The sequence below is a fragment of the Scatophagus argus genome, chromosome 4 (assembly GCF_020382885.2).
Source record: "Scatophagus argus isolate fScaArg1 chromosome 4, fScaArg1.pri, whole genome shotgun sequence".
Taxonomy (NCBI): domain Eukaryota; kingdom Metazoa; phylum Chordata; class Actinopteri; family Scatophagidae; genus Scatophagus; species Scatophagus argus.
In genome coordinates, this window is record NC_058496.1 from 2,747,210 (window position 1) to 2,762,061 (window position 14,852).

Genomic DNA, 14,852 nt, shown 5'->3' on the forward strand with positions numbered 1-14,852 from the left:
ATATTGGAGGTCTTTTGCCTCAGGCTTTAAAGTTCCAAATTGCTACCTTGATGACCTCGGAAAGCCTGCTAACTCATTTCTAATCGTCCAGCAAGGCGTGAGCTGCAGCTGTTGACCTCTGGTCATCAGGGGCTCAGAGCCGAGATTAAACGAGAAGGCAGCAATTTGATTTTGTTGTCTTAACAGTTACCATTTGATAAGTTGTGTGTTCTCATTCCGGCTGTGGTACGCTCGGTGAGTGTGGATGTGGTTAATAGCTTGACAGAAGTGTCAGTAGCTGTTAATCATACTTAGCCATTGTGTCTTTCCAAGAAGGCCATTATGGAGCATTATGGGATCTGTTGATGTTTGCCCACATGAGGCACAGCAACAGTTAATGCTCGAGGTCCCTGAGGAATGCATGCACCGTCACGCTTTCCCTCTTTGCATCGGACACCTGGCCCTCTTTCAGTGCCACCGTTCCATTTACATCTCAAAGGGGGACGACCAAGAAGGCTCTCTCTGTGCTCCCTTCCTTACTCCAGAAATGATCTGATTTATCTCTTCATCAACGGAAATATATGCCTTTAGAGGGCCACCCCGCCTCTCTCATCCCCAGCTAGTAGAGACGGGAGAGGGAGCAGTAAAAAGAGAGACTTGTGATCCTCCGTGTGATCCCAGACCCAACGGACCCCTGTCACAGTGCTTGATTCATGTGATGTGGGTGACTTTCTCTCTGCTCCCAGGCTCAGTGTGTTAAGGCACATGGGGGGTGGGGGGAGACGGCATAACGCAAAGGAAAGGCGCCTGTGTTCCTGAGGTATCCGATTCCCACGTTTGATGGAGCATGACAGGTTGGCTCAGGTCACATTAAAAGGCCACAGTAACAAATATGAGGGCAGACATTGTGATCGTCTGTGCAGGTGAACTTTCCATGGCAGTGGGGATAAAAAGTTATTTATTGCACTGAGGGAAAACATCGGTCTTTGTGGCGTTAAGAGGGAGGGGATCCCGGTGGGACGGTCAGGGTGGATAATTGAATCATCCTCATGTTGTTCTTTCGGTTTGGACCTCTTAGGTTCATCTGCCAAGGGAAAAGCCCTCACTTTTAGCTTCCCCTTTGAGTGTTATGGATAACTGTGTTCTTTTACACTTCAGGCCTTTAAAGCAGATGATTTATAACTGCCCTTTATTTCTGCAGCATTGCAGTTTGTTGTTGTGTCATGCATGCTAATTGTCTTTGGCCCTGCAGGTTTCTTCCTGAATGGTATTATGACGGCTCTCCTTCCAGACGAAGCTTGGTAAATATTCTCCATCCTCGGGCTCCTGTCCGCCACGTCTGAGCACCGCGAACAAAGACGACTGTTAAACATTGTCATGAATGCCTGCCAATGTTTTAAAGCTGGAGCGGTGCCTGCAGGCTCGACGATTCCATCATGCGATATAAAAAGCTCTGTGTACCTTGGAAATGTTGCTCTGGCACCTATGCTGTTTCCACTGTATAATTTTGCGTCCATTTACGGTCTACAAGTGGCCATATAAACGGCTAATACTTAGCTGGTAAATTCAACATAGAATAACAACCGAAAATTCTCATGGGTGCATTTAGCAAAATACTTTAAATGTCATCGCGGTTACTTATTCCAGCTACTCCCAGTGGACACACCCCACATTAGGGACCGTACGAAAACTGTTGGGGTGGGGCAGGGGGTCTAACTTTATGTTTGACTGTCCCCAGAGTTATTAATGTTTGGTTTGGGCATTAATAATGCCCCCCCTCCCCCCCTCACACACACACACACACACACACACACACACACACACACACAGAGGCAGGCGAATAAGAAGAGAATTAAGCTGACTCCCTAATTTCTCAACTCAACCCAGAAGTCGATATACATCAATGGAACAATCTCTTTTGCAGAGCCCAAATCACACATCAGGACTGTGATTAACAACAGCTGAATTATGGGAAAAATAAAAACCAGTGCGTTCTGTGAGCTGCTCTCTATTTTTGAACCAAGAGCTGCTAAATGAACTGTTTTTACCGCTCAGTGAATAACAGGGAGCAGGATGAGGCCCTTTTTGCCTTTGCACCCAGGAGTCAGACACGTTGGGTTGAATGTGCTCATGTTTTTGGTGGTTCCTTACTTATGGATGGAATTATAGTAAACAGCAATGAACCCTGCCCCCCGGGACCCCTGGGGGTCCCCGAGACCACACTTTGAGAACAACTGCATTACATTATAGGTTAAAGGAACAGTTCACCCAAAAATGAAGTTCAGTCATTGTCTGCTTGCCCTCATACCTGCTGAAAGTCGGATTTAGTTTCATTTCTAGATCTTCACAGCAAAAGAGCATCGCAGCATACGACTGAAGACGTTGTGGATTTGTTTTAAACCAGAAACATAAAATGGCTCTGGACAGCTCGTCTGGCATAATCAAGATGATTTGATGACTTCACTGCATGAAGGCCCACAAATGGTATCTGGACAAGGAAACTTCGTCCGACCTTCCATCAACACGAGGGTGAGTACGTAAAGATTAAATTTTCATGTTTGGGCAAACTATCCCTTTAACTGTTTATGGTATAATTAATTTTGCCATACTTCTGTTGTAATGCAAAATGTCACCCTGTCCAGAGAGGTGAAGTTCAGTCCCTTCCTGACATGCTGGCCTCACCAGCAACTAGAAAATAAAGCCAGTGGGACCTGAATGTTCTCTGCGTATGGCAACACAAAATGTTTTCATGTTTCATGTTTTCAGTGTGAGCATTCAACCTTCTTTTGCACTGCATGTCAGAAGGAAATCATTTTCACACAGTCCCTCACCAGATGTTAAAATAACAAACTTAAAAACCACAACCATTTAGTGGTTTTGGGGGGTTCGGATCACACGGAGCAACAGGGCTGCGTCTGTCAAGAGAGATCCAAACATGCGGGTGAATGTTAAAAAGGTAAATGAGGCGTAGTAATTGTGTCTGCTAATCACCTGCTGCTGCGCCTACAGGATATTTTAGCTCCAAACGATGGGTGTGTGGAGGTTATGTGGGGGTAAGTGCTGCACACCTGTGTGGCTCTCGTGCTCCTTGAGGAGTTTTAGGTGTTTCATTTAATCTCCATCAGCTGCCCCCCCGCCTCCCACCCCCACCCATCCTCCTGACCTCTCAGCCCTCCACATCCCCCGGCTCAGCAGTGCCAGAGGCATGCGCAATTACGGCTGTGAAGTCTTGTCAAGTAAATGAGGCATAAGCAGCGGCTACATTTTTCCTGACACTCTTTGTGGAGACTTGAGTCGCTCTTCATTCCCCTGCTGGTGGTGATTAAAGTTGTCACAGTTGTTTTTTTCCAGATCCTTGTGTTCTGATTGAGCTGTTTTCCTGGTTTGTCCGATGTGAGTTCCCTCCTTAATGAGGACAGTGAAACAACCTGAAGTCTGTGGGCCTCCATCCACAGCTGGCTCCTCGTTATCCCCCTCTTACCCCTCTCCGCTGGCTCCTGTCCTCTGCTTTTTGGGTGGCACTGATAATCACTGATTAACAGAGCCGGGTAGGGAATTAGCTGTAAAATGGCTCTCTCCAGGTGTTTGTTTACTTGTGTGTGCGCCTGCCGAGGCTCCTGGCTGGTGGGTGATGAGTTACAGACACAGATGGTGGGCATCAGCAGGCTGGCCGGGGGCAGATTAGCAGCCTCCCGTGTCTGAGCAGCCCCATCCCAGCCTGCTCCCACTCCCACTGAGCCCCAGAGGAGTGTCTGTCTGTAACTCTACTCGCTTTGGCAAGCCTCCTGTGTTGATGGAGGCCAACCATGGGCTTATCTCGTCTCATTCCCCCATCAGTGGGCCTAGCAGGCTCGGGGCTCCCAAAGAGAAGGGGCGGGTGTGTGTGTGTGTGTGTTTGTATATGTGGGGTGGGGGTGGTGGACTTGGTGGGGATGTCTGTGAAAACAGCCTTGTTTTGAAAAGGTAATGCTGTTGCCTTTAAGCTGCACAGATTTGTAATTAGAGGTAACTTTACACCACTAAATGGAGCTTATCTAAACGCATACTCTTCTGCACTTTTATTGCATGGCGTCTTAAGTGTAGAACCTCCTTTTTTTTCACTACTCAGGCTTTGTGATTTTTTTATGATTCAACATTGAAGGTCCGGGCTGTAAGCCTCTGTGTGCTCGATGTGTGGGATGGCAGCAGCCACATGTGCCACCTCCACAGGGATGTGTTGGTAAATCCCCTCTTCCGCTGCATGAAAAGTGCCTACAGTGCACATTTTGTTATGATGCCATGTTGCATTGGACAGGAAGCACAGTTCAAGCAGTCCAGGTCAAAGGTCAGCCAGATGCGATGCAGAGGGTGCAGGGGGGGGGGGGGACTGGGCAGCCTGTAGGTTAGTGTTCAGAGGCCTGTTTATTTTATAAACAGTGGGAATAGATTAGTATTGGAGCCAGGCTCCCTCAGCCATATGGGGAGGATGTCCTCTTTGTTAGGAGGCTCTTAACAAACCATTGTGTCCGTATCTGGAGACACACTGGTATAATTTCTGGTCACCATTAATGATGGGTTGATGTTGTTGCCAATACACGTGTGCGTGGACCCAAGGATGCATCGTCTGCACAACATCCATTCTGGATATAATAGAGCATTGAATGATTGTGTTAGTAGTTTTGAGTCATTAGGGGTGTTGGCACACACAGGCCGTCGTCGCCGCCTGGGCTGGGTGGGAAAAACAGGAAATGGATGGACCCCCCCAGCCTTAGCGCCAGTCTAATGAATCCTGCTTGAAGACGTTTGTGTGTGGCTCATCTCCTGAAGACTCGCAGTCCCTTCCTGCCATTGTTTGGGGTTTTTGTGAGATGCAGTAGCAGTAAAGTGTCTTTGATGACTCCAACTGTCATCGCCCGGCTGGACTCATGGGTCTCCTTCAGCACTTAAGGATTTATTTAAACATTCTGTTGTTTAATGGTTTAAATGCTCTCATCCAGAGAGCCCCGCTGTACTGCAAATATTTTAAATGTGGTTACATCTGATTTGTGCCCATCGACCCTCATAGCACAACTGCCTTCCAACTGTAGCCCGAATACAGGCAGCACACCATTCACATGGTTTGTGTCTTCTTGCTGTGAAATATTTTCATGGCTGGCTGTTGAAAACTGCTCCCAGCAGTGATGCTGTCAGCCAGATTAACTATCGACCTGAGCCAGGACACTGCAGAGCTGCTGACAAGCCTGCTGCAGGGAAACATATCTTAATGTTATGCGTACGTGATCTACCGTAATAACAGCAACAGTGAAACGCCTCGTGAAGCATCAGCGGTTCATAGCCTTTACTGTCCCACGTACCCCCACAGTGTCATCAGACTCATGACATTTGTTAGCTGACTGTGGTTTCAGCCTACTGTTGGTAGCTTACTGGTTATTGTCTAAAGAACATCACACCAGTTTATGTCCATTTTGTCTTAATGCCAATGGGTTGCATGTGGATGTATTATAATCACATTATGATTTATATTCCAGAGAGCTTTCCACTTGCAGAGATAGGCTACCTTTGGCTACTATTTTACCTCAGTGGTCAGCATGATAGAATACATTTCTAAAGATGATGATGGTGTGATGCCCTGTTTAGTGTCACACACACTAACTGTATAATAAACAGTGGACGGAGCCGCTGTGACGTCACCCACTGGTTTGTGGATTGCGGTTTTAAAGCCTCGATTTTGGCATTATGGCCGCCTGGAGCCAGAATATATTTGGCCGAGACGTCGGAGCTGATTCTCACTGCTATGCCTCTGCAAGCCCAAAGACATGTTGTGGTAGTGTCTTCAATCATAAAGTAACCACACCTTAAAGCATACTCTGCTTTATGGTCTATTTGACTCTGAATGGGACCATAATTTACAAAAGGAACATCATGCTTTACTGAAGAAGACTGAGACCATAAACTCATCAGGAAACTGTTCACTGAGGTCATAATTCAACTGAGAAGTTAATTCATTTTCTCATGAGCTTATATATAATCACACTTCTTTTTGAAACCAGTGGAGGCGCCCCCCACAGGCCATTAGAAGAATGCAGATTTAAGGTACTTACACATTGGCTTCATTTTTCACACCAGGAAGCCTGGACCGTTTATTATAACCTGCTGTCTGGGGTGAAATGCTTGTTTTTTATCACCAACTCTTGACAGGCCAACATGCCTGGAGTCGTAATTCGGTGTCTTACTAACTATAATCTACCTTTATGTCACTCCTTTTGGATTTAATGATAAAAAAAATTCGTATTCAGCGAGGACTGAAGCTACGTGTAGATAAGTGCTGCAGGCATGACTGCTGTAGGCTTTGGAGGTGCTCATCTCCTAAATCAGGCAGTAGAGGTTCCCAAGCTGGAGCCAGAGATACCCCCCTCACAGCTCGTGTGTTATGTAGACCAGATGAGCAGAAACCTGAGTGGTGCATAAACCTAACCAGTAATTTTGATGTTCAGCTATGTCGATGGGGCCCCTCTGAGACACCCGGCACTGTGAAGCGTACAGTGCTTGAGCAGGGTGGATATACCCTCTGAGGACCACAAAGCAGATTTGTTTCCCATGGAAAGAGTTTAAAGTTTGGCTTTTCTGTTAATTACAATGAGCTGTGTGGATGAAACAGCAGCTCATGTCTCAGCACACAGGGTGTTGTGTCTTCAGAGCTGCATGGACAAAGCCCTTTCATCTCCGGGCAGGGGGTTTGGTCGAGGAGGATCAGGGCACAGCGGAGGGACGTGTTAACACTGCTGTTATTGACCACTGGCCGCAGGTTTTAGTTTCAGCTAGCAGGCTGGATCTGGTTGCCAAATATTGTTGGTTTATACAGGATTGTGACTCACAGGGATTGATTGTTGATTAATTCTGTTATGCCAACTCATTCTCTGCGAACACAAAGGCATTAGCAGAGGGTTCAGCTGCAGAACACTTTCCAGCACTTTAAACTGCTGAGGCTAAAATATGCTCCCAAGTCTTATGGATGCAGGCGAAATGCAACACAGGTTTCTTTATGTAGGACAAAAAGCATCAGTTGTGATGAAAAGTAATAATCACAGGGATTTTGTAGGAGTAAATGCACCTCCATGCATTTCACACTCACTGTTATTGACTAAGTAGTTACTGAGCTTCTTATCTTTCAAGCATTCAGCTCTATACTATAATAGGTTCTGTTAAACTGATATGTGTTGTAGTCAAAAGGAAAGCAGCAGCTGTGGTGATAGGCTAATGATGACTATCTAATCAGTGAAATGCTGTGTAGTTACGACTTTTGGCTCCCCTTTGAATCAGGAATTCATAATTTAAGACATTACATCAGTGACTTTTGAACTCGATTGAAAATAAACAGCCTCTTCACTGGACGAAATACCTTGAGTGTAACTGGAGTCAGTGAAGCCACATAAGAGCACATCTGGAGTTTGAGCTTCCGCTAAGGTTTTGTTCATGCATTAATATGAACTCATTATACCATATCATAAATCTTTTTTGCGGCCATGATTGCATATGTGTGCTGTTGTCACCCTGACTCGACCCCAGACTTACATCTGCTCCGGGCCTCAGATCATGATAGATGTTAGAACATGATTGCTGCAGATGAGAGAAAAGCACTAATTCTTAATCACTGAGAAGCACATGAACACACAAGTGAGTCAGAGATGCTTTATTGAGTTTGCCCTTTCCACTTGACTGCAATTATAAGGAGCCCTAACAAGTAGATACAGTGCGTTGCAGCTGAACGAGGCCAAATGTGACTGCGCTTTTTCGACATGCCAGGTCCCTCATTTCTGCTATCTGATCTGTGCTTCTGAATGGATTGGAAGGTTGTGTGAGGGAACTGGCCTTGGAAGATTCATAAGGGCGTGGGGGCCCTGAGAAAGAGGAGTTATGCCGGGATGGCGTGCAGGCCGAAGCGGCCATGGAGATTAGGAAAGAGAGGAGAGAGCAAGCAGGCGCTGCCAGTGATAACAGCAGGAAAGATAAAAAAGGAGAAGGTGTTTCCTGTGAGTGTTCCCTCAGGGAAAGTCCTCCTCCATCCACCATAGGTTCTCCGTGGACAAGACGCAGGCTTGAGGCTTGGTCGCCATCTTGAACCGATTTGCTGCAGGCATGCAAATCAAATAAAACTTTACTGATCCTTGCTATCACGGGAAGGGAGGGGGGTTGCGATCCACTTAAAGTACGTACAGAGGGATACACATGCATACACGCCTAAGCTCTCAAGATCCTATTGTGTTTGCTATCCTTTGCCTCAGTCAAGACAAACAATGGCTTTGGCTCGTAACGCGTGGCCTCGCCGACTCAAATGGTTGATGTCCCCCTCCTGATGCCATTAGCTATTGTCCTGATGTTCCTGCTCCTCTCGCTCTGAAGATGAACCCGTGTGCGATTCAGTTTCAGCTTCTCCAGATGTCACAGGTGCTCTCAGTTTCATTACAACTTAGGCTTGAGCGAACCCCCATCAGAGAGAAACGTCACCACCAATAGTGTTTTGACAAAAAAAAAGCTTTGTTTGGCTGTTTCCAATCTGTTGGTTCCAGTTGAAAGAACCGTTAGGAACCAGAGTATGCCCCAGCTGACTTTTAATCACACTCACCAGCCACTGGATCAGTCATAGAGAGTAGTAGGTCTGTAATTAGAAGACAAAGGGCCCCTCTCTGGTCCACATATTGATGGTGGACAGGTTGCCACAGAACTATTGATCAAAGACACAGGAAAAGTAGGGGAGCAACAGGCCGTGCGTGAGCTAACAGGTGACAGGCATCTTACTGGCCCATAGCTCAGGTCTGCTGTGAATAATTATATCTTAGAGATAATTGGCTAACCCCGGAGAAGCTATGAGAGAAGAAAGAAATCTCCTTTGAGATGAAGCACAGTTAGCCATTATTACCTGTAAGAACGGAACTGATGGTGCAGAGCCAGCATGAAAAGTAAAACTGGAACTTGTCCCACTTCGTTACTGTGTCTAAGTCTGTCGGGCTCAAACAGACTGAGTTTACAACAAAACAGTGGCAGATTTACCGCTTGAAATTCAAAGTAATTTTTGAAACAATATGAGTCTTTGATAGGGCAGGTTTTGCTGGGTAATGCTGAATAGAGCTGTTAGTTACCCCTGGCTTAATCCCTTCATTCAGAAAGGCTAAATGAAGACAGCAACCTTCAAACCCAATGCACATCACTAGTGCATGTGGAGGAAACTCTAAACATGATGGCTGCTAAACTTGGATTGGAAAATTGCGATTTGAGGGAGGGTTTAAGAAAGGAAAACTCAGTTTTCTGAGATGTAGAAGCTGTGGTCACTAGAAATAAGTTGAGATCCTTCTTACGAAAGATAACCTACAGGGAGAGAAAAGCAGTAACGTTTAGGTGTATGTTATCTGATACCTGAAGGGATTTACACGATTGGCCACAGTTAAGTGACCCTTAACGGCTATGAATCCCACTTAGAGTTACATCAACATGAACTGTGACCTGTCGAGCAAAATCTCACCAACTGCCACTTGTTCCACAGTCATACAGGGGCCACAATGTGCAAGATACAGTAGCTCATTCAAGTATGGATGAATGTTGGATGGATCCAGCTGTGGCTGCAGCACACGTGTGTTAGTGCTGGCTACTAAGGCCTGTATGTCCAGGCAGTGGCCCAGCTGGGGCTCCACCTCTCAGTGATATCTGAAGGAAGCCTGAGGGAGGGGGTGGTGGAGCCCCAGCTGGGCCAGATATCACTCTGATGTCATGGCAGAAGCAGCGACGGTCGGACCAGGAGGCCCTCTTCGCCTCTGAGAGGAGGTGAAAATGTCACAGGTTGCAGAGAGTTGAGTGGGGGGGCGATGTGCACCAAAATGTTTCTGTCACCTCAGCTTCATTAATTCAGCATCCATCAAACTAAGAAGATCCGTGTTATAAAACTGTAATGTGTTCGTTTTTTCCCGCATTCCTCAGTGCATTCCTCTGATTCTGTTGCCTCAGGGACGTCTTCAGTGTGTGTAAAAGAAGTCTGTGCACGCACTGCATCGTATCAGAGCTGATACTGTGTGCTTTCAGATAAGTATGGCTCAAAGTGTAACAATAATGAATGGCTGTATGGCAGACAGTCCTGTTCTGCACACCCAGGGGCCCCTCAGGAAGTCATAGGAGCTGGGAATCCGCTGGCTGTGACGACAGGAGCGCTCAGTCCTGCAGCTCGCACTGCTCTGCTCTGCTGATTACTCCTCTGACTCTGCTTCACTTTGCAGTATTGAAAACTGTAGTGACTTTTCTGCAGGTCCAGGAAGACACTATGTGAGTCGACTGATTCACACCATGACTAATCTGTTGTTTTTGAAGACTTTTTTCCTGAGAGCCTGGCAACATGGAGACTCGGCGTCTCGCGTGAAAGGCTTTTAAAGTGTCCCTCCCTTTATCTCCCACACTGTGGGACTCTGAAAACCATACACTGGATCCCCTCTCATGCTTACAGAGCTCTCCATGTTGACGCAATTATCCCCCGGTAATTCCCCTGCCTTTTAAAATACTTGATGTTTTAGTCGATGTTCTCTGTCTGCACGTCTCGTGCCTGTGGATAAAAGCCAGTGGTTTCCTCTTGTTTTTCTGCTTTTATGTGGGAAATCCATGTGCTCAGAACGTCGGACCTTTGGCTGGAGCGCCCTGAGACCAGTACGTACGCCGGCTACGTGATGCGTTTGGCTCATGAATTGTGTCACCCTGTCAGTGCACGCTCACGTACGAGTGGTTTACACATCTGCCCACTGCTTCCTTGAGGTATTTTTGCGTCGTCTAACATAACAGCACCGCACACATCACATTGTTGACACTTTGTATTGGTTGCCACATGAGCTCTGTGTGATGTGATCGTATTTTACATGAGGCTGTGGGCTCTACAGGGTCTGTAGTGTCCTTACCAGCTTAAAATGTCAGAAAAGAGTGAAAAATGGCCGTTAAGCTGTAAATTCCCCTTGAACGAAGTTACCTCTTAACACTGTACGTCTGTTGCTTCGTGTGAACCAAACTCCAGTGATTAACGTATATGACAAGGAAAAGAAACACATCCTCCGATTAGAAAAGCGGACAACAGAGAATGTTTGGAAACTTTGCTTTAAAAAATGACTGAAATTGATAATTGATTGTTAAAATAGTTGCCAGTTCATTCCTTTGTTTGTATTAGACTTAATTTAGATTTCTGCATGACTTGAGGGTCCCTGCTCGTCCGTCCTGGATGCGTGGACTTTTGCGTGGTCATTTTTTTCCTCTTTCTTGCCTCTTTGTACCCCTGCTGCACAAACATGGAGGTTGGTGGAGCCTGCAGCCCACAGCTGAGTGTCCACTGTGGGCTTCACTTCTACGTCCTCACACCCCTGGGCCTGGATGTGTGGACTCCCCAGCCGAAGTTGGTTTTATCCAAGGCCAAGCGAAGATCCACGGCGTGATGGCCTCTGACTTGGTGGTGTCATTCAGTTGTTATGTCATAGGCTGCATGATGTTTCACCCATCCTACATTTTAACAAAAAACCTCAAACAAGGGCTCAGTTTGGTGCTTGTAATGGTTCTCCCCATATGGTTTCAAACTGAGTCAGATTTGCTCTTTTTAGTGGCTATTTTCTTTTCCATGTTCAAATAAAAATATATATATTTTTTTGTTTTTGTTCACAGTTAAAGTTTCAGTCCATCTAGTAATCGTGTCGGAGTGGAACCAGACAAACGCGCCACACGGGTTTCTTTCCCGGCTGTAATGACACTTCGGTCTGTGCTTCACCCTGCTGTGTCTCTCATCTCTTCCTCTCCTTTGCTGCTCCCATTTTCTCCTTAGTAAAACAGGAAGAGGGTGTGTTTGGACAACCAGAGCCTGAGGAGTCAAGCCGTTCACCACTGACTGACCGTGTGTGTGTGTGTGTGTGTGTGTGTGTGCATGCCAGGATAATTGCTTTCAGGGAGCCCCTGAATGCCTTAGTCGTGTTTCTTCAACTCTTCAGAGATCTGCAGTATTTGCTTTGGGCATTGTGCCCCAAAGGCAACATTTTAAGCCTCACGTATGTGTCATGCTATCTGAAACATGCCGCTGCATGTGGGCCTTGCACACATGACCGTTTTACCTACCCAATGTGAGCAAATATCTGCATGCTCACATGGATATTTTTCACTTGTCAGACATCATTTACCACACTGTACTTTCATTGTGTGCATGAGGCTCAGCAGGGGCTCTTCCTGTGGGGCTTCTGCGCTGTTGGGATGTGCAGAATGTGAGTGCAGCATTGCAGGAAGGGTACCAACCCGATGAAGTCCGATCTGGTGGGGATTGGATGTGAGCTGTGCCTCGCCCGTTCCCCTCCCAGCAGGAGCTGTCATGTTAGCCGTGGCGTCCCGCTGTTGAGCTTCGCTCCCATTGGGTGTAGGTCAGGGGCGAGCGTCAGGTCACACTTCTGACTGCTGCGGCGCTTAGCGAGCATGTCCTCCTCCTACACTGAGTACGACAGCCAGCGTACATGCGATCTGACAACCAGTGCCAGAGCATCAAAAGATAAGAGGAAGGCTGAGGGTATTCTGTGCGTGTCCGGTGCTGGGTTTTGTTCTGTGACTCTCAGCTATTGCAACTGCAAGTCTATCACATTTAACATCTGGGAGTTGCTGCAAAGTTGCACAATATTTTCATGGATCATGGAGTATGCATGCGCTGTTTTACAGAAAATTCATTTAAAATGACCTAGCTTGGTGGCTAATTGCACGTTGGTGGTATTTATTGTGATAAGATGTTTCTTGGTGGAAAGTCAGCAGGGCTCCCTCCTCCTCTGCCCCATGGTACTCGTTAGCTGTGGAATTTGGCTGGTCTGTCCTGGAACAATCCGGGTCAGATTGATGCTGAAGTGGAATGAGAGATATGTGGAAAATCTTCGAGTTGTGCATGAGAAGAAGCTGAGTCGATGTTCAAGACGAGCACATATCTGAGGGTTGGTGATGTTGTTCGTTTCTCCCTCCAAACAAGCCGCTGAGCTTTAAAAATTCTTCGACAAATATTTTCATTTGTGTGTAATTTAATGCTTCATATCCAGCTGCACAGCAGACTGTATGAGAACGGGCTGATCTGCAGGGGCAGCTGGCTGTAACTTCAGAGGCTCATCAGTCATGACAGATAGCAGCTGGATGGCAGAGGGGAAATCTCAGCGTCTGCCTTTGAGACTCGCTGTATCTGATCTGAAGAGGAGTCTGCCTGCCGTTGCAACTCCTGAACAATAACAGCAGCGGTGGCCAGGCTATTAACAGACCCGGGCCAGGCCTGTGCTGCCTGCTTCTCCTTTGCTGTATCCACACTTACAATGTAATGCTGTAATCCTTCCTGTGAAATTTGACTGTAAATCTTTCCAAGCGTGCCTCTCATTTCCCCCTTTAGCAGTGCAGCTGGGAAGACCCAAGTTCCCCCTTCTCTTTTTCTTCTGCCAGAGCAGCAAAGTGTTTCTCTGATGCTCGTGGAGACCTGACACTCATCTGCAGATCACTCTCTTGGTCCACATTCTGCCTGTATTCCCACCAGAAGGTAGACTCTAACAAGGAGGCTGATGGGGCTGAGGTCCATCTGTTTTAGTGTTACTGCGCATGCAGTTGGCAGTTAACCCCAGATCGCAGCCTGATAAAATGTTTCCTGCCGTATTCAGAGGACATTTTAGAGAATTTCTCCACCATTTTAGTCCAGATTGAAACAACTATTGGATGAACTGCCATGAAGTTCTGTGCAGCCATTCTTGATCCCCACAGGACGAACCCTAATGACTTATGTGATCCCCTGACTTTTCCTGTGGCCCCAGCATCAGGTCACAGTTTCCACTTATCCTGTGAAATATCTCAATATCTACTCGATGGATTTGCAGAAAATTTGGTGAAAGTCCAACTTTTCCTGAGTTGTCATGAAACTTGTGGCAGATATTCCCCTCAGGAAGGAATTTGAGATGTTTAGTGAGCTCCTGATTTTCAGCTTGGTGCCATCACAAGGTCACATTTCAATTTGTCTAACACTAACCTGAGCGTAATATGATGCGTACTGAAGAAATGTTGATACGTCCATCATTTGCAGAGTCGTGCAGTGTCAGCTTTTTCTGCTGGTGACAGGGCTGGTCTGATTTGTCTACTCTGACTGATGTTTTGGTGCTGTTTCCTCCCTTTTTATTGATCTTATTTTGACACTCCCTCAAAGGTCAGAGGTCGAACCTGAGTAATGGAAGCTGTTGCCTGTAGTGACTGCAGCGTTGACCTGGGCATTGTCTGCGTCAGCCTCGGGTTCAATAGCCTGACAGGTTGCGGTGACTACGGTCAGTGGTTCTCCGTCACTTACTGCTCTGTGAGGAATGTTACATCCACACAAATGCATGCCTGGAAGGGGCCCTTAAAAGCAATAGAGTCTGAAGTCAAAGTGTGACATAAATTTTACTAAATTCCTCCTTCTGTCCTGCTCCTTCATGTTCTTGTATTGTGCCACGAAAGAATTTGTGTTACAGCAAGTTTCATGACAGAGTGGTGTTTGGGGCTTACTGTGAGTAACCTCCAGTCCATTATACCTGTGTCATAATATCTGCTGCGTAAAAGAAAACCGTTTGTCTTTCTTTTGCATGCGAGCACAATTTATCACCTCGTGCATCATCATAGCCTGACCAACGAAGATGTTTACAGCTGCTGTGTTGGATAAATTTTATATTTCCTGGTTGTGTCTTGATGCTCTGAACCGACCCCCACTGGGGTATCCCCCTTTTTATATTAATGTCACTCCGGAGTGGAGCGGAGTTTTGTTCTCATACGAGGTCGCACCACTTTTGACATCTATCCACAAACAAAGTCCAACACAATAGGCCGTAGTCGTAACACAGTTTATCAGACTCAGTAGTTCA